The 25,610-nt window shown below is 50.1% G+C and overlaps 1 long non-coding RNA gene across 2 annotated transcripts; it reads left to right on the forward strand.

Moving 5' to 3' along the window:
- The first annotated feature begins 4,162 nt into the window (after positions 1 to 4,162).
- On the forward strand, positions 4,163 to 25,177 carry LOC132592183 (uncharacterized). 2 transcript variants are annotated; one of them, XR_009557648.1, is made up of 5 exons: positions 4,163 to 4,315; positions 4,772 to 4,915; positions 6,115 to 6,278; positions 22,018 to 22,133; positions 24,142 to 25,177. It is a non-coding gene; the product is annotated as an uncharacterized LOC132592183 (long non-coding RNA). The 2 variants fall into 2 exon arrangements; XR_009557647.1 differs by lacking the exon at positions 4,163 to 4,315 and having other exon boundaries at positions 4,617 to 4,915.
- Positions 25,178 to 25,610: the final 433 nt, after the last annotated feature.

Genomic DNA, 25,610 nt, shown 5'->3' on the forward strand with positions numbered 1-25,610 from the left:
ATCACACAAAGGATTTAACTTTTAATGAGCTTATCAACCATTTAAGAGAGGAATGCAGAGATAGCCTTGATTCTCAAGAAAGGAATCCAAGGAGGAAGGATAGCAGCTATGCATCCAAGCATTTTGGAAAGTCCAGACAGACATCTAGAGAAATAATTTGTTTTAAATGCAATGGGAAAAACCACATAGCAAGGAACTGCAAGAGTCAAAATGGGGATAAAGTTGAATCCCACCCCTCAAAACCACAAGGTGTTAAGAAGGGGAGTCATGAGCAAACCATGTTGATGCAGGAGAGGAGTTTAGCTGTCCAGGATTGTGAAAATAAGCGCAATAAGTGGATTCTTGACAGTGGAGCGAGTTCTCATTTCTGTTATGAAAAGGAGTATTTTAATGAGATTAATGGGGATGAAACCTCTGAAATTGAGATTGCTGATGGCAACATTGTAAAGGCAATTGGTTCAGGAACTGTGAATTTGAAATTCAACGTAGATCATGAAACAATTAATACTAAGATAACTGAAGTTAAGTTTGCACCAAAGCTTAATTGCAACTTACTCAGCGTGTCCAGTTTGGACAGGAAAGGTTTTAAAATTACATTTGAAAAAGGACAATGTATTGTGACTAAGCATGATGAAGTTTATGTTCAAGGCACACTAAAGGATGGTGTATATGAGCTTAATGTTTCAGAGAACCAGCAGAACCAGTCTGCAAAGGTGGCGCAACCAAGTCAAAAGGACGAAGGAAGTCTGGAACTCTGGCACAAGAGACTTGGACACAGAGACACCAACGTTATTCTGGAACTACAGAAAGGTGATCTTGTGAGAGGTCTGCAGGTAAAGCAAAGCAACACAAATACACCAACATCAAAATGTATAACTTGTGTTAGTGAGAAAGCAACTAAACCTTCTTTCCCACGTTGTGCAGAGAAGAGAAGCACTAAAGTATTGGACATTGTCCATACAGATCTATGTGGACCAATGAATGTGTCTTCTCTAGGAGGTAATAAATATATTTTGATATTTTTGGACGATTTCTCGAGATTCTGCGTAGCCTACTTTATCAAGGAGAAGAGTGAGACAGTGGAATTGTTCAGGGACTATCTTAACATGGTCAAGAACAAGTTCCAGCGAGCCCCTTCCATTTTAATGTCCGATAATGGTGGGGAATTTTGTTCACATGAGATGCAGGCCGTCATGGCTAGAGAAGGCATATCACACGTGACCACAGTTGCCTACACACCCCAACAAAACTCAATTGCAGAGAGGAAATTTAGATCCATTTTGGAAATGACAAGGTGCATGCTAAAGGAAGCTAACTTGTCACACAGGCTGTGGGGTGAAGCGGCTCGTTGCTCAGTCTATCTTCAGAACAGACTGCCCACAAAAGGCGCAGAGCGCACACCATTTGAACTTTGGCATGGAAAAGCCCCAAATTTGTCACATATACGTGTATTTGGAAGTTTGTGCTACTATCATGTGCCCAAGGAGCACAGACACAAACTTGATTCCAGAGCGAAGGCAGGGATCCTAGTTGGGTACGCTTCTGGAGGAAAAGGATATAGAGTCTTGGATCCGCAAACTGGCAAGACAAGTTCGCAGCATGTAATTTACTTCGATGAGCAAGGCAAAGTTGATACAAAGGACACTGCCATTGATTGTTCCAAGGAGCCACAGGATGAGGAATTTGTGATTTTTCCTTTTGAACCAATACAAAGTACTAATCCAACTTCTAGTGTCGTAGCACCCCCTATAGGTGACACCCGAGAAGACGTGGAGGTCCAGGCCCCTGGCAGCACCAGAGACGAAGATGATGACGAGCAGCTGTATGGGGATATGCCACTGCTGGAGGAGGAGGAGGAAGCTGATGCGGTCGAAAGACCAGAGGTCAGACGCTCATCCAGAACCAACAGAGGTGTTCCACCATTACGGCTGTCCTACCTTACAAGGTCGGCGTCTCCACAGGAACCTTCCAAATGGGAAGAGATAGAGAGGATGCCACCAGATGAAGCCAGTCTCTGGAGGAAAGCTGCTCAGGAGGAGATAGATGCACTTCATCGGAACAGGACCTGGACACTCACAGAACTACCTCCTGGTAAGGAAGCAATTGGAAGTAAATGGGTGTTCAAGGTTAAAAAGGGTTCAGAAGGGGAGGTGCAACGCTACAAAGCTAGGCTTGTGGCACAAGGTTTTTCCCAGAAGTATGGAGAGGATTACGATCAAGTGTTTGCACCGACAGTTCGATACAGCAGTGTCAGACTACTTTTAAGTATTGCAGCATCTAAGCAAATGTCAGTTTACCATATTGACATTGCGACAGCCTTTCTTCACGGCGAAATTTCTGAGCAGATTTATATGAAGCAGCCCAAAGGTTTCATTAAACCAAATGAGGCACATCTAGTGTGCAAGCTGCAGAAAGGACTTTATGGTTTGAAGCAAGCAGCGAGGGCTTGGAACCAGAAACTCCATGAGATGCTGGTGCAGCTTGGGTACAAGCAAGGGACTGCTGATAAGTGCTTGTACACCAAACAAAGGAATGGACAGTTTTCGTACATTTTAGCCTTTGTTGACGACCTTTTAATTTCTACGTCAAATGAGAAAGACTATAAAGACATAGTCAAACACCTCAACAGGGAAGTAGAGGTCAAGGAACTTGGAAAAGTGAAATACTACTTGGGAATTCAAGTTGAGAGAGAAGAGGATGGATCGTTCTTACTCAGCCAAAGGCAAAAGATAACTGAACTGATTGAAAGCATGCAGATGCAGGACGCACACCCAGTTGCGACACCGATGGCCACAGACTTCTTGAAGAATCAACAAGGTTCGAAGTTGCTGCCAAACAACACGCAATACAGGTCAGCGGTCGGCAAACTTTTGTATTTGGTTACCACATGCAGACCTGACCTGGCAAGTGCAGTGGGGATCCTAAGTAGGAAAGTAAGTTGTCCCACTGAGCATGATTGGGCTGGAGTTAAGAGGGTTGTTCGTTATCTAAAGGGAACCATGGACTGTAAATTAAAACTGCCAGCTGTCAGAGACCCTAAACTGCTTGGGTACACTGATGCGGATTGGGCTGGGGACAATAAGGATTATAAATCCACAAGTGGCTATGTTTTTATGTATGGGGACGGAGCTATTGCATGGGGCAGCTATAAACAGAAATGTGTAGCTTTATCGTCCACAGAATCTGAGTACATTGCGGCTTCGGAAGCTTGCAGAGAGATCCCCTGGCTGGATCAGCTCCTGAAGGACTTTGGCGTGCCAAGAACGGGACCTGTCAGCTTGATGGAGGACAATCAGAGCAGTATGAAGCTGACACAAAGTGAAAAGTTCCTTGCACGCACCAAACACATTGGGGTCAGGTACCACTACATACGCCAGGTGATCGAGGATGGACTTGTTGAAATGTGTTACTGCAACACTGACCAGATGACTGCAGATGTCCTAACAAAGCCCCTGCCAAGAGAGAAGTTCCAGGATCTTCGTGGCAAGCTGGGACTCTTGGGTGGTTGATTAAAGTTATTTATGTATGTTTTTGTGTATGTTGTGAATTGCCTGAGAAGGGGTTTGTGGGATGCAAAGGGTTAAGTGCAGTCAAGTCACAACAATCCCTAGATAGTCCACTTGGAGGACTGAGGAGGAGGATATGACTAAGCGTAGTTTCCTCTTCCTTCACATGCAAATGAGTTGAGGAAGTGGCAGATAAATCCTGAAGGAAACAGCCATTTTTCCCTCTCTTGGACCAGACCTCTTGGACTACACACATCTTAGTGAGTCTCTCCCTCAAGGCCTCCAGCCTAGAGAGAGAGATGAGATGGAGTCTCACTTCTTATAAGTGAACTTCACAATGTATATATTACCTTTTAACTAAGCAAGTCTACCTCTTGAGTGTGCTGTACCTCGAGATGCTTGTAAGTAAACATCTTTTATACTTTTAAGAGCATTGTGTTGTGTCTTTTCTTTTAAGAGGGAAAAAAGGGAAATACCAGGAAAATACACTTTATTTTAGTGGCTTAAATCAAGCCTGCGCAAACGTTCTTCTGCTGTGTATTTTGCAAAAGGGGAATGTTTTACTCTGCTAAAGTTTTGTGCTTGCTAGCGCAAGCGGGGATAGGATATATTAAACAATATCTCCTCATCCACATTCCTGAACATTCCCACAACATTAAATAGGGCATATGAGAATTGTGAACGGCTCCAAAAGCTGAGCAGCCAGACCTTCTTAGAGAGAAAGAAGCGCCTTTCGTTGTATTCCTGTTCCGAACAAACACTCCCCAAAGTCCCCAGCCCAGCCCAAAGCTATGCGAAGGGAGCCCCAGGTGAGTAGCAGGGAGGAAAGGGAGCCTTGCGGGACGCAGGGAAGGGAGGAGGCACTCGGGTTCCTCCGCTCCCGGGTGGGAGATGGATGGGCTCACGAGGGAGGTCCATGCTGCAAAAGAAGGGGCAGGAGAGGCAGGAGCGAAAGGGGCTCCCCAGTCTTTGAACTGCGGCCTGGCCGGGGCTCTCCAGCATCGTCTCTCCTCCCGGCCCACCCAAGCTGCCTCCCCGGTTTCTCCGACCCCGAGGTTTGCAAGACGCCTCTCCCTAACCCACCCCTCACCGCTGGCCATTCTTTCCTCTGCCTGTGATCCTGACCTAATGGATTTCGCTGCAGCCCTTTCCACGCGGCGGCGAAGTTCAGGATTGCCTCTCTGCAAACTTTTCTCAATATAGCCGCCCTTGGATGCTGCTGAGGTGGTTAGTTTATTTTGGACACACACTTTTCCCTTAGAGAGAGAGAGAATAAACCTCCAACGATTTCTCTCTGCCCATCACCCCAAACTTCGACGTAGATCCCCAACTTTTCAGAAGATCGTGCGTCTTCTTCTGCTCAGAAGCAGCTCGTGTCACCTGCGCTAATCCTTCGCGTACATTTTCAGGTAAGACGGCGGTAGTTCGTGGGGAGGAAGCGGAGAAAAGTCCCGAATTGGATTAATTTCTGGAGTCCTGGTGCTGCTCTAACATTCAGTGCACAATCCAGTCAAAATGTGCGTGTATTTCACAGGGGGAGGGATGGGGGGGGCGACCGAGGGGCCCACGACAGCTCAACTTTTGCCCGACCAGGCAAAAGCCCCAACCGACAAGAAGAGCTGCGACAGCCTTTCGCGGTAGGCCAAGCCATCCTTTTGAATATATTAGTTAATAAAACGGATTAGCAGAGCTCCGGGGCGCTTGCCTGCCCTCTTCGCGCGCGCGTGTGTCTCTGTGTGGGGTTCAGAAAAGGACAAAGGAGAGGTATTTTAATATAGACATAGATATATAAAATATATATAGCAGTCCATGTAGGAGTTTTCTTTTGGGCCTAGGTGATAATGGTAACACTAACACTGCGCTAAAGCTCGAGGGGAACTAGTAAAGCAATCACGGCTTTGAAGGTTGGAAATCTCGTTTCTCCCACTTCTAGAATGGGCAGGATTTTTAAAAGGAGAGACGAAAGAGGCTCCAATCCAAGAGCTGCAGTCTTCCACACCGTGGAGTCAGGTTCCTTCTTGCCTTTGCTGTCTCCGCACAGGGGACCTCTCTCTTTCCCCCTCTCTCTCCCTCCCCCCCCCCTCTCTCTCTCACACACACACACCGCCACGCACACACCGCCACGCACACACCGCAGGACCGGGACGGGCCCCGCAAACCCACCAGGCTTACGCGGCACTTCTGCTTGTCCCCAAACCCGGGGGAAGAAGCTGCGTTTCTGTTCTGTTAATTTCACTGCGCTCCGGAGGCTTCCCCCCCCCATACAAAAATATCTTCCATTTTTCATCCCTAAAGGAGCCTGAGTGTGTGTGTGTGTGTGTTCCCCAGACGTCAGTCTTGCCTCGGCTTCCTTTACTCCTTGCCATGCTTTCTAGGGCAAATTGCGGGGAGTTTGGAGAGGTAGGGAGCGGCGCGGTGGGTTGGGTTGGGGGTTAAAGAGAGGAAGAAGAAGAGAACTAGCAAGCTGCAAAGGTTGCTGTTGCGATTTGCTTTTTTTTGGTTCTGATTTAGCAAATCTACCCAAGCCAGCGTCCTCCTCGCCCGGCTGCTTTCTAAAAGAGACCAGCGGGGCGACAGGAGGTATTTCTCTCTCTCTCTCTCTTCCTAGCTCTCAGTCCTGGTTCGTGAGAAACAAAGCAAAGCCTAGGAAAACGGATGGTGCTCTAGCTGCTGCAGGAAGGGAGAGGAGGAAGGACGTCGAAAAGGCCTAAGAGTAAGAGGGACCTACCGGGCCGGCTCGGTTGGTGGAGGAAGCCTCTCCCCGGAAGAAGGGTAGGTGTTAGGGGTGGGTGGGGGTGAGAGGGGGATCCGGAGGGCGGGCAGTCGATGACCACCTGACCGACCCTTACTCTAAAGTCTGCGACCCCTCTTGGGAGAAGGTCTCACTAAAATCCGTGGGGCGGGTGTCGGCCTTGGGAAGGACGGAATCCCTGGCTTCGGGTGGAATAGAGAATGCCATTTCCAAAGGGTGTGTGTGTGTGTGTAAGGGGAATACACGTGTTTGCACGCGCGCGCACCTCGAGATTGCCTAGATGTGCACCATAGACGCCATTGTTTTAGGCCAATTTGTTAGGGTTCCTCCGCCACCTCCCCTCCCTGTGTGGTACTTGGCCCATTAATTAAGCCGATATTCGGATTTAGGCAAATTTTTTGTGTGTGCAACCAGTACGGAATTCAATGGCTTCGCAGCCTGATCCCGAACGGAAGTTCCCATCCCCTTCCGTAGGCTTTACTTCCGAGCAAGTGTACAAATTCATTACTGTGATTAATTCTGCCTCTCTTATTAAAAGGCAGCTCCGCTGTGTAGTGTGGAAGGGGCTGTCGAGGCCTCACAACCCACCCACCCGCTACATGCTGGTTCAAACCCCCATCGATTACCCTGAAAGTGGCATAGGAAACAGCCGGCTTAGGATCCAGTGGAACATTAGAACCAACGTGGTTGTTTAGGAATTTAGGATGAGGGAGTTGTGGCCAATAACAGGATACAAAGTGGCCTATCTGCCACAGAACTGCCTCATATTGTGTTTAATTTTGCAACTGTCTGGCGGAGAAGTTGTGGCAGACTCTGATTCTGCAAGTTTGAACTTCAGGAAGGAGTAAGAACGGGGGCGGGGGTGGGGGAGAGAGAGAGAGAGAGAGAGATAGGAGATTTCGAGCAGCCTGATCCCATTAGCTCCGTCCTTGGGTTGCAAATTTATACGGTCTAGGAGGTGAACAGATGGACTATCAATTTAATTCCATCTTCAACACCATCAGAGATTGATTTTCTACTCGCTTTTAATTTTGCTATAATTAATTAGATCATTACAACTGTTTTCTATTGATCTTCCTATTTAAACCTCAGATGCAAAGGGACTTGGGCAGATCTTTTAGAGACACAGAAGGGAAATGGAACAGAGGGGACTTCCAACGGGGGGAGGGAAGGGAGAAGAGGGAGGCTGCGTGCCATTTTCTACCGAGAATCATTGCGTGGGAGACTGGAAAATTGGCTGGGCCTTCTCTCCTATGTGGCAGGTGTGAAACACACGATTAATACACAGCAGTACACTTAACGCGTATTAAGTGTTTGATGTGCTCCTGAGTGTATTTGATCAGTGATCATGCATCCTAAGGCCCGCATCGAACCAGAAAAGTTCATTCATTTTGAGGTTCCCCTACAAATCGCCTCCTTCGCAAACTCACATGCCATCGGTTATAGATTCCCTAACGCATATTGCATGTTTTAATTGGATGCATTTCATCTTCCTTATACTGCCGAATATGTTTACAGAATCTCTCTCTATAGAAGTGCTTCCTAGATTTATAGAAACTTCGTTAGAATAACTAGCGAAAATAGACATTTTTCTTTTAAAGGACTCCTGGTTTGTTTTCTTAAAATCCCGACTCAGTTGATTTGGTTCTGTTGAGTCCAGCAAGGACTTCAATGGCCCAGCAGCAGCGACTCATGCCCCCCCACCTCACTCATAATTAGTCAATAAGCCATTGAAGCCCCTCTCTGTGCCAGCTATTGCGAGACCAGAAGCCCAGATTGTGAGCCCAGGCAGGGATCAGACTGAAGCAGTATTTGGAGATATTGTGAACCCTCAATCCATCCCCAAGGCACACTTTGAAGGGGGCTCTTCAAGGATTTAATCCGGGTGTACACGAGGCAGCTATAGGGTGAGCTCCTCAGTTGCCAAAGCTCTACTCACTTAGCCCCCCCCCACCGCCCCCCGACTCTTGCCCCATAAGGGCACGCCCTGCGCTCCCCCTGACAACTAGATCCACAACTGAGGGAGCGAAAGCACCTGCGCGGGACATTAACAGGAGGAGAGCGCCATGAATTAGCTTGTAGTTTTATTTTTGGCGGGCCCCACCACAGCAAGAGCGATGCCGGCTTAACCCAGTTTGGTCCCAAATCCAACACCTTCGACAATGGCTTAAATTTCCCCATTTGACACCAAAACTTTATTCCTTCCGTTCTAACGGACTTGTAGTCTGGAGCGCACGCCAATTTCAGCTGGGAGGGAAGTCGTGAGACGCACCAGGGGGATTTGAGTGGGGGCAAGCGAGGCAAAGCAGCCACTGGGGAACAAAAAAAAAAAAAAAAGGTTAATTGGAGAAGAGCGGCGCCATAGGGAACCAACCAGGAAAGCGGAAGTTTCCAAAGGACCATTTCATTGGGTAAAAGTCCTGATTGCACTCGGGGGCCGCCGAAGGGAAGGCTCCGCAGTACCAGATTTCAGACGCGGCTCGCCGCACACCTGTAGGCTCCCTGGAGCCAAGCAAGTCTCTCTATATCTGATGGGGATGTTTCCTTCACCTGCTGCTGACACCGAGGTGCTGGTGGGGTGGGGAAAGAGCTCTGCCTGCCTGCCTTCTGAATATTCAGCGGGGCCCAGGGGCCCTAGCCAACCGCCTCTTTCCCCCCACCCCCTCCTGCCTTTACCTGCTCTCCCGCCGGAGCTGTGAGCCATGCCTGCCTTGCCTAATGGTGCGTCTCCCTGCCTGGGCCGCTTGGCTCAGCCCAGCAGATCGGCCGCGGCCTTTTCGCGTTCGCTGCTCCTCTGCCAAGCGCTTCGCTGGGCCGTCTTGCCGGCTACCCCCACCCCACCCCACCCCACCGCCCCACTTTGGAGATCTGGGAGCAACCACCCAAAGCTAAACGGTTTAGATAACGAGAGAACGAGAAAGGGAGGGAAGGAGGAGAGGAAGAACGAAAGAGAGGGGAGGGAGGGAGAGAGGTGCTCCTCTACCCACCCCCCTTCCCGGGGAATTAAAACAAATAAATAAATAAACCCTGGAAGAAGGAGACGCCTCGCCACATATCCACAACTAGCTTTAAAAAGGAGGGGAGAAAAATTGCCAGAACAAGCACACTTTGTCTCGCGTTCTTAAGATGACAAGAGGCGCTCCTCTGCGCTAGCCCTCGGGGCCCGGTCGCAAGGGCATGTACAGAGTGCCTGGGACCCCAAGAGGGTCGTTGCTGAGGCTTGGCGATGGGAACCTCATTTCCCTACCCTGCTTCTTCTTCTTATTATTATTATTACCCCGCCCACATGGCTGGGTTTCCCCAGCCACTCTGGGCGGCTTCCAGCACATATAAAAACATATAAAAACATTACAAACTTCCCGATACAGGGCTACCTTCAAAGACGATCTGGCTAACAGGCAGCACCTTTGGATCGCCTCACCAGATATCCCTTAGGGAGGAGTAGCGGGGGATGGGGACCCTGTGGGTCATCTAGCCCAACCCTCCTGCTCCTTTTCAGGAAATCCAGAGTTGGAGAACCACCCTTCGTGTTTCCCCCACCCCCTCTCCCCGCGCGCAAAGAAACCCTAGATGGTTATCCAGCTTCTGCTTGGAAAACCTCCAAGGAGGGAGAGCCCAACACCAACCAAGCTTGGGTAATCAAGGCCTCCCCCTCCGTGGTCCAGCAGCTATCTGCAGGATGGCGGCGGGAGAGGGCGGCGCTTCTCGCCGAGGATCGCTGCCAAAAATGCCTCGCAAGTCGAAGGGTTTTGGTGGGCATCATCAGTCCGCTATGCCGCCGCGGGTGGTGAGGCCCAGCTCCAGAGAGTAAGATGTCAAGCCACTTTGTCCCCAACGGAGAGTTAGGGGGGCCGCTGCCATTGTTTAAAGATCTCAAGAACCACTTTAAGGGAGGGGGGCATGGCAGCTAGAACCTTGCCCTGACTCGCCTCTAGACCCATTGCTCCCAATGATCAATCTGAAGAGCTGGCAACCACAGTCAGCCATCTAAGCTCTCCTCCCTCATCCGAAATGCCAAGATAAAACTAGGTCGGATTCAGACAAGATCTTGAACTCGGGTTCCCCACCCCCGTCGGCAGGGGTGCCAACTTGAATAAAATATGGGGGGGGCAGGTAAGCCCCGCTCCGCATAATCGATCACATGACGCGGTGCACGCACACCATTTGAATGGCAATACCCATCAGCTCAAAGATTTTATCGGGGGGGGGGCGGCGTAAGACCCCCTCGGCCCCAGGGAGTTGGCTCCTATGTACTTCGGAATCTCGCTAAGGAGAGAGTGTGGCCCATGGGCGTAGCCAAGGGGGGGAGGGGCTTCTGCCCCCCCCGCAAAATCAATAAAGATCCATAAATATACACAGCTAGCTGAGGTTCTCCCCACCCCAAAAGGCCTGCCCCGCCTAACAAAAAGCCTGGTTACGCCCATGGCGTGGCCCCCTTCGAGCCCCTGAGATTCTCCCTCCTTGCGGTCTCATGGCCGGCGCTCCGAAGCTTGTTTGTTCGACAAATCCTGTCTCCTCCTTCCCCAGTTCAGGATTGCGAGAGCAGGCGCGGCGCGGCGGCAGCAGATGCGCCCGGGAGCCCATTCTCCCTCGCCTTTCCCCCACTCCGCCTCCCCGCCCCCATTGATTGAAAGTCTCTCAACTCCAACAAGGTACCCTAGGAAAAATGAACCATTCGCTCATCGATTCTTCATTAAAATTACATTTCTGCATTTGCTAAATTGGTTTTAAAATGCTTCCCCTGTTATTATGGTCTTGTCAAAACCGACGCTGGGCTGGACAAACAGTGTTTTAAAAGCCGGGGGGGGGTTCTTCCCGGAACTACGCGAGGAGCTCCTGGGAAAGAGGGGTGGGGGTGGAGGCCAGGTGGCCAACTTTGGGGACGCGCGAGGAGGTGGAGGGACACCGAAGGGAAAGAGGTCGAGAGACACCTCCACTGCCACCATCCACCAACAAGCCAAATGGGGGGGGGCATTTGCTTCGAGTGGGCAGACGGGACGAAAACGTGGAATATATCCCAACCGCTTTGTTAATAATTGTAGGAATGTCCGTTTGTTGAATGACCCATCGCCAACGGAACTTTTAAGCAGGCATGAGCTGCCCTCCTGACAATAGTGATATTCTCCCCTGGTTCTCTCCCCCCCCTCCGAGTTTGTGGGCGCATCTCTGCTAGGGAGAGGATTGGCAATATAAACACCCCCCTCCTCCCCAAGAGAGGTCCTTGGAGTCCGCAGCTAAGCGCCCAAGCCCACCTCGGAGCACACAAACCCCACCACTGCAGCGTGTCCCCCTCCCCATCTGCCACTCTCACTGGCGTGTATATGTGGGGAGAAAGAACCATGGCAGGGACAATTGGGTGGGTGGGTTCTTGGGGGGAGCGCTGCCTCTCGAAGCTGCTGTCTCTCTGGCGAAGAGCAGAGGAGCAGAAACGTCTTCCTGATGTGTTTATCCCCTAATCAGTTCATTAGTTATAAACAACATGACATTAGAAGTTAGGAAGCATTTGATATTAATTTTTATTTAACTAGTTGATGTTTAATCCGTCACGCCAGGCTGCCTAGGAGTTAGAGAGAGAGGGGGAGAGAGGGAGAGAGAGGGAGAGAGAAAAAAAACCCTGCCTGACACCAGCCAGTTAGACTTAGAACTTCATATGCCACCTTCGTGGTCTTGTGGTGGAGGGGGGGGCAAAGAGGGAGTGGGTCGAAGGAAAGAGGAAGGGGGAGGAGAAAGGGGGCAGAGGGAAACAGAAAGAAAGAGGCAAGGGGGGGAGAAGGAAGGCTAGAAACTGAAATGGAGGACACCCCCCCCCAAAAAAAAAGTCTGAAAGAGGAGGAGGGGGAGGAGGAGGAGGAGGAGGAGGAGGAGGAGGAGGAGGAGGAGGAGGAGGAGGAGGAGGAGGAGGAGAAACAGAGAACGTGTAGGGCACGACCTCGATGGGATTCGTGGAAAGAGGTTGGGGAGACATTGCGTCCCATCCTGAGAAGACAGTCTCTCCAACTTCTGCGCCACCCTACAGCCTATGCAGGCTTACTCTGAAGTGGCGAGGAAATACGCCCGCAACCCAGTTAAACCAAGCGGGGCTCGCTTAGGATCGACCTGCGCGGTTCTGAACCCGATCCACAACTCAATTAACCCCGAGATTCATTTCAGCAGTCTTGGTTTTCAGCAGGATTTCTCCAGCTCCGACCTCGGTCTGCATAACTCTGTTGTGGATTGGTCCCTTTGGAGAACTTGGATTCTCCCAGAAAGCCAAGGTCGGGGGGCGGGAGGGGGGAGGAGCCCTGCGCGGCTTGGGTGGCTGGTTTGGCAAGCTCACTGAGCAGCGCAAACGCAGCGCCATCCCTCGTTCAGAGTCGCCGCTTGGAATTAATCCTGCGCGGGCTGCAGGAGCAAAGCACCTCGAAAGAGGTGGGTTATTTTGGTGGCTCACACCCCGCTCCTTCTGCGCTTCAGACACTGCCTATTCCTGATCCTATAAGCACCAGGAAGTGCGCACCCCTGACCAAAAAATTGCCCGGGATCAGCCGGAGATATAAAGCCAAGCAGGCAGAGGAGCGCCCCTGCTTCTGGAGATGGAATAAAAAGCGCCCGGCACTGGGTGTGAGCGCAAGAGAAAGCATCCAACTTCCTGGAAACTTTCAGGGGAGATAATACTCCTCTTTATTATACAAATAGGAACTATTTCCTCCCAGCCCTCACACACGGGGCACTCCTGTAATTTCAACTGCAACGACGACGTAGAAAATTACTCCTCTTAATTGAAATGTTGAAACTTTAAAAAATATATAGATGAGATAGATATAGGTACAGAATGTCATTTTGGGTTGGTTTCCTGCGCGTTTTTGCACAGACGCATCTCTCCGGGGACCTCTTGCGATGCATCTCTCCCCGCCCCCTCTGCTCAACATAAAACATCGGCGATCTCTTTGAAATATATATCTGCTATTAATCACTCGCCCCATCTATCTGCAGTGTAAAGGAAATAGCTCACATTCCCAAGAAAATTGCCCGTTGTGCCTCGGTTAATAGTTAACTCCGGAGGAGAAAAGTTCCCAGGGAAATGAGGAACGCGAGAGAAGAGGGCGGGGGGCGGGGAATGAAAAGGTGAGCAGGCAGCGGCACTCCTTTAAAAAATGGGGTTTGATCCGCCATAGACAGCCCCGTCTTTTTTCTTCTTTCTGGGAGGAATCCGGGTCGATTTCCAACTTGTAACCCACAAGTTCCGAAAAGGGGACTATTGCGCGGGGTGTAGTTGGACGGGGGTACTGCCCTATAGGCTAATGTCGGGAGGTAAACTTGGAGAGGGGGCCCGGAGGAGGCGAACTGAAGTCGGAGCAACAAGCCTGCTAGCCCGATCCGCAAACTATTAGGCCGGAGTGCCTAATCGCTGCGCTGGAAAGGAGGCGCCTCCAGCCTCAGGCAGACAACCCAATAACGGGCAAGGACCGGGAGTGCTTGGGCTTCTAGCCCCCTTTGTTGGCGGGAAGCCTCGAGCGCTCCCCCGAGGCGGATTAGAGAACCTCCTGGAGGAGTCTGGATTAGTTTAGAACCGCTTTTATCGCCAACTCGGTGAAAAACCGGATCATCAAGGGTGGGGCTTACAGCCGGAGTGGCCACATTCAGGCTCGCTCTCTAGCGTGGTTAGAGTAGCACTCGGAGAGGGTGATGTAGATATACTTAAATTGTCTCACATGCCTGCGCACCGGGGCGCCTGCCCGCGCTTTGCACCCCCAGAGGCTCTCCGCCTGAAGCCCGCCTTCTCGCTTCAGGGGGGAGGCACTGGGCGAGAGGGTCTTTTCCGCAGTGGCGCCCTCTCTCCCCAAATCTCCCTTTTCGCGCTTTTGATTTTCCCGTGCTTATGAATTCGGGTTTGAGTGAGCTGTCTGAGTGCCTTTTAGCCCTGCTTTATAATTATCTTATTGTTATCCTGTCGCATTTGCCGCTTTCAAAATTTTGGTCGGTTTTTGAGAGCGTTCTGGTGAAATGAAAACTTTGAACAAGAGCGAGCGCAGAGCGAATAAAGTTTAGCATAAAAGCAAGTATGAGGATGCATCCCACCCGCTAGTCAAGATCCGGTCTCGGGACCAGGCGGGGAAGGAAAAGCTCAAGGATCCTGCACTGCTAGGGGTTGGACTAGATGATCCTCGGGATCCCTTCCAACTTAACAATTCTATGATGATGATCTGGTCCCCGCACATTTGAGAACTGCGTCAATTTCCAGCGCTCCCTGGTCTTCCTTCTTCCCTTCCTGACCGCCCGCGATCTAAACGTGTGCTCAGAAGTGTCGCTCATTGTTTATTGTTTATATTTCACTAATGTGGCGAAGCAAGCAAGAAAGGGCGAGAGTTGAATCCTGAGCAACTTGAATTCAAAGTCCGCCTTTTAAGGGTGCCAGAGTCGGAGAGAGCCGCGGGATGGGAGATGGTCCAGTTAACCAGAAAGGAAACGGAGGGCAGAGAGAGAGAGAGAGAGAGAGGGAGAGAGAGAGAGAAGGAAGGGGCTTGCTCGACAGCAAGCAGGAACATGAGGACGGCAACTTAATAAACATTAACCAAACTTTTTAAAAGCGCAAATCTGTACCACGAATGAGAAAATCAGAGGGCTCGTGTGGGTTGCCAAAAGGGAGAGAGACAAAGGCTTCGGTTCCATTTTACGTTTTTTTTTCTTTCTTCGCGTCGCCACCAGGAATTGAAAATCACAATTATTCTTGTTCTTCCACAGAATTTATAGTGTGAAGAAGACAAGAGCGCTTCACGGTCCTTACGAGAACCTTGCGCGACAGGTCACTGGTAACAGCAGATTTTAAGAGGAGTCGGTGGGCTGAAAACCAGCTGACCCTTTAAGGGAGACCCTTGACTTGGCCAGGAAGGCTCTGGAGGGGCAGAATTGTGGTGGGTGACAAATCGGAGCTGCCCCCCTCTCCCCGGGAAAGGGGCTCCCGTTCTGGCAGCCGCCTTTCTTACTGCCTTCCTGCACAACGCAGGCGGTTTCCCCCAAATAAATTATCTCTACTGGAGAGAAATGGTCAGTCAAATTAAAAGACCATCCCAGGCAATGAGCATTGAAAAGGATTTATGCGCCTTGCAATCCTGAACATGTCTCCTCCTTAATGGTAAATCCCAACGAGTCCAACGGGACTTAACTTACTTGGGACTGCAGTCTTAATCTGCCAATGATTCATTCTCGGCACATTTACTTTGGAGTAAATCTAACCGAGCCTTATTGGAACTCAGAAAACCTGTGGCGTTGTCAAGTTGTTTATTATTATTTAATTATTATTATTATTATTATTATTATTATTATTATTATGCCACCCCAGAGGGCGGTTACAACATAAAAACACAATATAAAAATACAAAACACATAATAAAGAAAAAACACCCCCCAACAATACTCTTCTGAGATTAACATACCCAATCAAACATGTTTTGTGTGTTCATATCTTTATTGATATGCTACCTCTTTGGGGGCATGGTTCACTCAAGGTGCCTCACAATATCATGAAAGCACCACAAGTGTGTGTGTGTGTCTGTGCCCGCGCGCGCGCGCACAAAATCAAATCTGAAAAAGGCAGCAATAGTAGCAGTCATTTAAAAGACCAATTGGACAAGAAAAAGCTGTAGTTAGGAAAAGGCGCGTTTTAATTTAATATTTTTAAAGGTGGTGTGCTTTTTAAAAAACTACATTCGAAAATCTGCAACATAGCGGTCATCTGCGCCCCTGAAAGCAGAGCTCTCCATAGTCTAGGGCCCACCACAAAAAGGGACCTGACTCTTGCCAGTTGCAGTCTCAATGCTTGGGCAGGTTGTAAACGTGGAATCATTGAATTCAAGTTAAAACTCATTCGTCTCAGTTTTAGATTTAATATTTAACTCAAATCCCACTTTTCTCTGGGTTTTCAACTTTCTGAACTTCTAAAAAAAAAAGGACAGAGCACCTCAGGATGGCAGCAAAGCTGTGTAAAAGTGAAAGCGGCTTAGAACAGTTCTGGGTGTGTATTGGAACTGAAATTGAGTTAACACCACTGTAACTAACTTAAATATGTTTATGTGGACTTATGGCCCATAGTATTCAGCAGGAGCAAGAGAACCGAGAATCGTTGGCCTCTATCCGTTTATTCGATTGGAATCGAGCTGCTTCTGTCATAGACCTGCTGCGCTCACAAGCGTTTACACCGTTCCCTCTTGAAAATAACTCTAATATCAATTCCAACAAGAACCGCACTATCTGCCCCTGTTCCCTGCTCCCATTTCAGAGTCCGCAGTGCGGAATAAACTCCTTCCCTCACCTACAAGCAGACCCTCAATATGTGGGGAATAAATATTAGCCTATGAAAGACCTTGAGGTGTGCTCAGGGGTAGCAGGACAGCGCTGAGAAGTCTTCAGGAGAAACTCTAAAGAACTTTCAACTTGACTATTCCGAGTGAATTGGGTTTGCTGATTCAAAACCTCAGCCTCCAGATAGAAATTATCCTGGGTGGATCTGTGGCCAAGCAATTCCCTCACCCTCGCGTGGTGACACTGGCTCTGGGTGCTTCCACAAAAGGTGGGCGCCCATCACCCGGACAGGTGCCAGAGCTTCTCCCACGATCTGCTTGCGTGGTCCCCGAGATGCCGCAGGATGCGTGCGTGATTTTTCCACACACCACCACGGTCTCACAGAGACTATCAGTTCCGACTTCTTCCGCTTTCCCCTTCCGCTACTTCTGCGGGACTGAGGTGGTTCTCCTCTCGCATAGGGAGGGGGTCTTCCTAGAAGTGGGCAGGGCTCGTATTACTACTTCTACCACTGCCATCATAGGAGCCTCCTCCTAGAGGTCGAGGTCCCTGTGGCCCACACCTATGGACGTAGCCAGTATTTTGGGGGGGGGGCAGGCTTTATGTTAGGGGGCAGAACTGAGTTATCTGAGACGCAATTAGTCAGTTAAGTATTTTTATTTTTTTTAGTTGATTTTTTTGGGGGGGAGGCAGCTGCCCTCTGCACCTCCTGGCTACGTCCATGCCCCCACCCACTAAATTTTTTTGGGGGGGGCTTCCTCCAAGTTCATTCAAATGGTGTGCGTGGGCCGTGTCCTGTGAACAATTACGCGGGGCGTAATTTACCTGTCCTCCCCCAATATTTTATTCAAGTTGGCACCTTTGACTACCGTATATGTTACATGGGCAGAGCTCGTCTTATTATTACTGTTATTCTTTTCCCATCACCACTACGTAGGCTGTGTTTAGATATCGCCCAGCCCTTTCAGAAGTCCTGCTTAGGCTCAAAAAGGGCCTTCTTCCTTCGTGGTTCTGACCCGCGGAGGCTGCGAGGACAGAAGCGACCTCCCTCCTAGCAGCTCTTCTCTCTCCAGCTTCTCTTTCCCTGCTGGGCTTCTGCATCTCACTCTCTTCTTCCATAGGGCCACTTCAGCCTGAAAACAGATCTCGCAGAGACGAAGCGCCGCCGGGTTGTTGTCCTAGACTAGAGCCAGTGAGGAGGCGGCAGGCGAACCCCCATGATCCCTCCCCTCCAGTTCTCTTTCACTTTCTGTCTGGATGTGAGAACAGGAAACGGACCTGGGATTTCGCCCCCCCCCCCCGCCCAGCCGAGATCTGCCCCCGGGCCACGATCCAGAATGCCCGTGCTCGCTCTGAGCCCCAAATCCCTCTTCCAAGGAGGTAGCGCCTCCCCTTTCTCTCCCTCCTCCTCCTAGGCACGAAAGAAACTTAGTTTAGTTTCCCTTCCTTCCTTTTCTAAACGGAGAATTGCTAGGGTTCATTTGCTCTTATTTATCCTCGCAAATCCTTCCCCTTTCAATCCCAGATCCCTGTATTGGATGGGGACGCGGACGCGGCCGGCATTACGCACCAGCGAGAGGAAATTATTTTGTACACACTCAATGGGATTATCTTCCTTCTTGCTTTTTTATATAGTTCGGGGCCTGGCCTAAATTAAAGGGTTGATCTGCTTTTCGACTGGTTCCTAACCCAGTATAAAGGGACAGGAATCAGGATGGCTCTCCCTGAAAGTCAGAAAGTCTCTCTCTCTCTCTCTCTCTCTCTCTCTCTCTCTCTCTCTCTCTCTCTCTCTCTCTCTCTCTCTCTCTCTCTCTCTCTCTCTCTCTCTCTCTGTGTGTGTGTGTCTTCTGTGGCTTTCCTAGGTAGATCAGGCCGAAATCCATCTGATTGTCCAGCGACTCTTGCCCTTCAAATCCGTGGGGGATCAGAAGTCTTGCTGCTTCCGCCAGGATTATAAAAGACCCTTCCGATTCCTGGCAAAGACAGGAGAGGCCCGCTGCAGTTTTAGTGCAATTTGAAAATCTTCAAGATGTTATTTGAAGCAGGTGCCCCCTTGGGAGAACTGCTAAAGTTTGACAGAAAAAAGAAATATTGAGTGACTTCACTTCATTGGGAGTACAATCGCTGAAATTAATGGACCTAAATTAGCAAAGTTCATTAATTTCAATGGGTCTACTCTTGAGTAAAATTCAGGTGACTGCCACCCATTGAGTGCATAAATATTGATTCTGCTTCCCCGCCGCTCTCTTCGCTGCTGTTGTGATATTATTTTGGTCTGGTCAAAATCCGCTTCCTCACCCCCCACCGCAGCCCCACAGGACGATGACTCCGGGGTTGGCAACAGGATGTATTGGCAACCGAGCTCCCCCGCCCCTCTTAACAATTTCTTGCGGGAGTCTGTCTCTCACGAAGTTCAACAGGACTTTCCCCCGAATAAGTGCGCAGTCTTTGTGCGCAAAGGCGCAGCGGATCCGTTCGGTCGATTTGCAATTGAGGAAACTGAGTCCTCAAGGACAGGAGCCTCGCATCCCTCCTCCGAGAGAGAGGAGAGCTGGAAGGAGCTGTTTGGCCGGCTGGCGGCTCGCCAAAGTCCGGCTCAAACCTTTGCGGGCAAGAGGATCAGTTGTGGAATCCAGGCCGGGGAGCAGGAGAGGAGGAGGAGGAGGTGGAGGAAGCCTAAACGGCTTCCGGATCCTTTTAAACTCTCCGAGCCAGTTGAAAAGCGCCAGGCGCGCCCAGGGAACCTAACCATGAGCCCCTCCCGGAATTGAAAAGTGAATGTTCCAGGGCTGTGGGAGAAGAATTATTGGAGGCTAAGGTTCGCCCTATTTCTTTGAAGAATCGGAGCAGGGCGGCGGGCTCCTCCTCTCCAGTCCCGAAAAACGCCCGCACTCATTTTTTTATTTTATTTTTGGCAAAGGGGCCAAGTGGTGGCTGCTCCATCACGCCGGTACGTTTATGTAAGAGATGGGTTACCCATTCCTCCTTACAACCCATTCTGAAAACGCTAGGAACCTCTCTCTCGCAGAAAATGCAAGGAAAGGGCCAGGAAAAACCCCTCGGTTCCAGCCCCCGTTTCCTTCCTTTTTGCGTGTGCAACAAATGGGGGTGGTCCGACTTCGTTTCTGTGGCCAAAACTGCCTGCACGCCCAGTAAAGCCTTGTGACAATCCTGTAATCTCAGCGACCGACTCTATAGCAGAAAAGGGGATTAAAAACAATCCGTGCCAAAGTCCCCCTTCTTATTTCAACGCCGGGACGTGCTGCAAACGCCTGTCGACCTGCAAACGGCGATATCCCCCGTACATTTAGGCCTCTGGCTGAACATAGGAAGCAAAGGTGTTAAGAGAGTCAAGATCAGGTCCGATTTTAGGCTTGTGTACTCGGAAGGGCGTCCCCAACGGGTAGGTGTGGATCAGCTGTTAGCCCCAATGCCTTTAAGATCAGGCGGTTGCGATTCCACACCACATACCTTCATTCAGGTTTGGCACCTGTCTAAAAAGCAGAGACACACACAAACATCACACGATCGCCTGTTTGCATACCGGTACTAGTCAGGCTCTGTGGCTATTTAGCAGCTTTTCTGGGCAGGCGTGCAATGCTCTCTCCATCCACCCTAATATGCCCTCTGGTGAGCAGAGGTGAGCCATTCACTCTCGCTTGCATTTTCTGCGTGGAAACCGCCTTGCGCCGTCGTTTCTTGCTCGGCTTTTGCCCTTAAGGAAGTTGCACCTCGGCTCACCTTCTTTTCAGGCTCTCCAGGGAACCTTTCACCGACCAAAACTGACTCTAGTTCCCAAGCGGCCGGGCCACAACCATCCCTAAACGACTCTTTGCTGTCCGACAGACTGAAGCAGTTCGGGCAGGTTCCTTCAAACTCCTTGGGGCGGGCCTGTCTTCCCACTCTGTCCGTACCTTTCCGATAGACCCTCTTTCCCGTTTAATTCCCATCGCTTCCCTCTCCGACCTGCCTTGTCATTTCAGACGTTTCCACAACGCCTAGTGATTTGGCGCACAAGAACCCAGAGTCAACGACCCCCAGCCCCGGCCGCTTCGCCTAAAGTTGGTTGCAAATCCAGAACGGCTTTCTCATCGCAGCCCCAGAGCCCCCCGCCCCAGTTTCCTTTTGAGGACTGTTTTCTTCACAGCCAAGTATTAATTTGGCAGGCGCCACGTCGATTCTCCAAAGGCTCCGAGCCTGAGGGCCACTTGCGAGGAAGTTAAGTCTTACAGCACCCAGGAAACACTTCGCTTCCGATTTAGCGCGCTTAGGGCGCGGTTGCAAAAAGGAGGAAGGCCGGGCGATGTTTCGCTTGACACCCTGTGCCTGCGCGCGCACTTGTGCGCGTGGATTTGTGTTGGCCTCGTTCAGTCGTGGTGCGGGCGAGGAAAATAAAAATAAAAAGCGATTGACTCCCCCACTCCTCCCACCCCATCGCTTTGTGAACCTGGATGCAAACCGATTTATGCTTCGGATGAGAGATGGACCTAACCCGAGGTGAATTCACAGCCAAGCTTGAAGCGCTACTAGTCGGTCGGTTTGGCTTCGCCCGCCGTGCGGTCAGTGGTGGTCTGAAAGGCACAGCGGCGAGCCCCCCCCCCAATCAGGGGTGTTAAATAGGCAGCGGAAGGCAGTCTAGAGAGAAGTCCCAGTTCGCTTTCCGCGGGACAGATTTGTGTTGCTGAAAGGGTCCCCACCCAACTGAAGTCGCCTCCCCCCCCCACTCCCGCGTCAGATAGGTATTTTAAGAATTTGGAGGCGTGTGAACGTTTCCTCCCCATCCTACGGCGGCACCTTCTAAAACCCGTGGCTTTTAAATAAGTTCAAGGGAGGGGGAAATGTTACGGGTTAATCTGCGCCCCTCCTTTCCTTTTTGTTTCAAATGTCCAAACTGAAGCTCCAGAGGCGATTCCGATCCAATAACAGTCTTAGCGCTCGGGATTTACTTCCAGGGGTAAGATGTGCGAGCTCTATTAATAATCATAAAAATCCTGCTAACCCTCTTTTTAAAATTAATAACTCTGTAATTATAATAATTTTATGTGCTTTTTTTATAAGAAGAGGTTAATGTTGTCACAGTGTGGGGACAGGCAGGGGGAAGTCAAGCGCGATACCGCTGCTTAAACTGACACCTTCCTATTTTATTAGGAGACATTATTATTATTAGACATCTGCAGGTAGAGAATTAAAATTAAAATCGCTTTCAACAATTCAATACACTTTTTATCAGCCATCTATCTGAAAATCAGGAACATTCATCATCGGAGGCATTTTCCCTGAAAACAAGAACCCATTCAAATTTTATACAAATTATCATATTTATCATAGTCTGAAAATCTGGAGTAACGTCTCCACAAACTGTCTGCCAACTCCCTGGGGAACTGAATCGCACTTCGGAGCAGCTAAAAGAGATTCTCTCTCTCTCTCGCTCTTCCACCCTCCTCCTCTCTCCCTTAACCCCTTTTCTGATTCCCCATACAGAAACGGGAGATGAAGATGAAGAGGAGGAGGACACGGAAATAATAGTATGGAAAAAATAGATTTCTCTTTCCCCGTCACACATATACACAAAGAGGCAGCCACACTTCGCCAGATAAGTAGGTTTCCTCTGACGCAAAGGTTATAGTCGGTCAGGCTGGTACGCTGCATGCTTGAATTCGAGGCACTAAGTCCCAGCTTATTGTTTTCGGAACCATTTCCCAGGTGCCAACGTAGCTTACTTTCAAGTAACCGTTTAGTGCTGGCCAATATGCTCCCCCTCTAAGCTCATGCGCAGTAGTAAACCCTGAGAACTGAAGGCAAAGTCCTCTCCCATCTCCCGTCTCCAATTACCTTCTTATTTGGGCGACTTGAAATGGGAAGGTAGATCTGAAACAAATTATACAGTTTTCACATCCCAGCATGTTCTGCGAGGAATCGGGGGATAAAGGAAGGCTTCCTGCCACAAATTTGCAGGCTAGGACTAAGCAAGGTCTCTCTCTCCACGGCCCCCACTCCCCCTGCAACAAGGGGATCATTCATTGAAAGTGAAGCTGGACAATGGATGGGGTTGCTAAGTTCTTATCCCCCGAGTGTGTGTGTGAATAACAGTTGAGCAGACTGAATTTTTGGAGAGAGTTTAAGAATAGCATACACCGACCAGGCAAGTCTCTCTCTCGAAGGAAGGGAGGGACGGTAGAATTGCACACCACATAATTGCCTTGGTTTTCCACTTTGGAATGAATTGAGTGTCAATCCAAAATACACACATCTCCTTTCCCATCCCATGGCTCGTATGTAGATCGACACACATGTAGCTAGATCGTGCTCATCTGCGCTGGAAGAGTTCTCTGTAGCTATCCCGGGACCTCAGTTTGCTACTCCAACTTTGACTGGCAGTGCTTGGGAAAGCGCCAAGTGCGCTACTTTGAACTCACCCACTTAGCCATCCGCAAAGGGGCACCAAAGGCAGTGAATCTTAGAGGCAGCGACATCGACACGCGTCAATGGCAGGAAAACTGGAGTCCACCCGCTGCAGGCTCCTTCAAGAGGTCCCCTGATGAGCCTCGCAGCCAACCAACGCGTGTGAGTCCAGAAAGGAAACTCCACGGTTCCATCACCCAGGGTATGGAAAATGTGAACGTGTGAACGGGACTATGTACCCGTGCAAACGCGAGCTCATTAAGATGCTTGCAAATCGCGTCTGCTTTCTCTTGGGCAGGCCCTGGAGAGCAGAAGTCCACATGCCAGCATCGGACCTCTGCTCACCCCACCCATTTTTCAGGATCACACTTCCAAGAGGCTGACGGAGGAAGAAGGCTCGCTGGCTTCTCTGACTTGCTTCGTACAATGCACAAAACACACACTATTCTCTAGTCTTGCCAGCGTTCGGCTGGAACCCAATTTTGGCCTCTCATGAAGGAGGATTCTGAGCAAGTTCAAAGCCTGCATCTGTTACTAAAGCAACAGAAGGTGATAGATAGTGAGCGATCTGACTTTATGGCCTTTTCCACCCTCTCTTCACAACATGACCACCTCCCTGTTGGAACCAGGGTTCTCCTCCCGTCCAGGCCCGTCTCCTTTATCCCCGCAAGTCATCCCAGGCCGGGAAACTGGACTTTTTTAAAAAATGCAAGTGAACGAGGAGAACATGCAGAAAACAGCAGTGTGTGTGGGGTTGTCTCTTGTAACTTATGCATCCTCTCTAGGCCAAGTGAAAAGGAAATGAGTGGGGCTGGTGATGGAAACTTTCCAGAAGCTTCCCAGTCAGTCACCTCTTTATCTCCCACCGTAGGAGCCAACTCCTGTGTGCTGAGGTCCCTTCGTCCCCCTATAAAATATTTGAGGGGACCTGCCGCCCCAAAATTGACGGGCATTTTCATTCAAATAGCGTGTGCCTTGTGATCGATTATGAGGGGCTGGGCTCACCTGCCGCCCCAATATTTTATTCAAGTTGACACACCCCTGATCCCCACAATTTCACGCTACCTTGGGGGCACCTGCGGGTTGTGCGCGTTTCCTCCACGTCACTGTGATGAGAGGCGCGCGTCCTTCTCTATGATGATGGATGAAAGCGGGGATTCTTTTTTTTTAACATAATTTCTTTCCTTTTCTCTTTTAACAAAGAGTCTCCGGACCCGTTCAGCAGGAATCCTCATTTGGGGCCTTTTTACACCGGGAAGGCCAGAGAGATCTGCGGAACTCCATGCCCATTGATGTACTACTTTCACCCCGCTTTGAAAAGCAATTCTGCTCTCCTCCAGAGCCGTTCTCAGCCTCCCGTTTTGTTTTTAGCCCCAGAATTGCCGGACTTTATGGCGCTGCTGCTAAGGAAATCTGTCTGATCTTCGGCGAGAGGGAGGTGTTCGGCCGCAGGGGGACCCTGAGAGCACTTCAGATTTTTCTGGATTCCGAATGTCCTCGCGACCCTACGCTCCACAACTCCGCGCCGCCCTCCTTTGATCTGGAACCCTCCCGGCGCCTCCCTGGTCAAAGTTAGAGACCTGCGTTCCATCCTCAGGCGCCGCACCGCGGAGGGAGCCCCACAGTCGAGCGTCTCTCCCGGCCTCCTCCCCACGTGCCGGGTGGCCCTCGGACTTCACACCCTTCAGGCAGGAGCAGCGGCCGCTTCGTCCCCGCAAAAAAGTAGTTCCAGCACAATGTTTGTTAACTAGGTTATCTAGGCCGTAGAAGATTTTAATGTTGAATTTTATAGCTTTACCACGCTCTACCGTCCTTGTGAATATTGTAATATTGCATTTTTTACAAGTTACTCTTCTGTTAATGTTCCAGCTAGTAACTTTTATAATCCTCCTCAATGAAATTTTTTTGTATTCTTCCGCACCGTTAACCTCAATGGCGGCACCTCAGCCCCTGGCAGGAGGCAGAGAGATGGAATGAATTCCTCTTTAATCAGAAATAATAATAATAATAAAAACACACACAAGGCTCCCTCTGCCTCTTTTATTTCAGCTTCGCTTGGAAACAGGGTGGGGTGGGGGAGGGGATGAGGAATCCCCCCAGTTCTCCCCCCTTCAGGGATGGGGGAGAGAGAAAGAAAGAAAGTGGGTGGGTGTCTCTCCGTCTATTTCTACGCCCGTATTTCTTATGCAGTCTATCAGCAATGCCTCCCTTGACTGTGAATGAGAGAGAGAGAGAGAGAGAGAGAGAGAGAGATTCCCTTCACCCATTGAGCACCCTGCTTTGTATCTGCTGGGTGCATGATGAGTCTGCAGGCCCCAATCCCCCCTCCCCATGGTGGTGCCTCTCATTATCCCTTCTGTGAACCACTGGAGGCAGCCTCTGAATGCCTACCTTGAGGACTGAACTGGCCACTATATGCTGCAGGCTTTAGACCTCATATTAAAGATTCAGGGGCGGGTTCTGTAGGGATGTGTATATGCACAGCCCAACAAGACAACAAGAATCCGCCAGCAGCATACAAATCAATCTGCTAACCTGATTCAAAAATACACACTCACACCCCGCTCACACACAAATAACTCTCACTGCAACCAACCAAGGAAAACCAACCACACCCTAAGCCAGGGGCCAGCAAACTTTTTCAGCAGGGGGCCGGTCCACTGTCCCTCAGA

This window comes from Zootoca vivipara, chromosome 5 (genome assembly GCF_963506605.1).
Source record: "Zootoca vivipara chromosome 5, rZooViv1.1, whole genome shotgun sequence".
Lineage (NCBI taxonomy): Eukaryota > Metazoa > Chordata > Lepidosauria > Squamata > Lacertidae > Zootoca > Zootoca vivipara.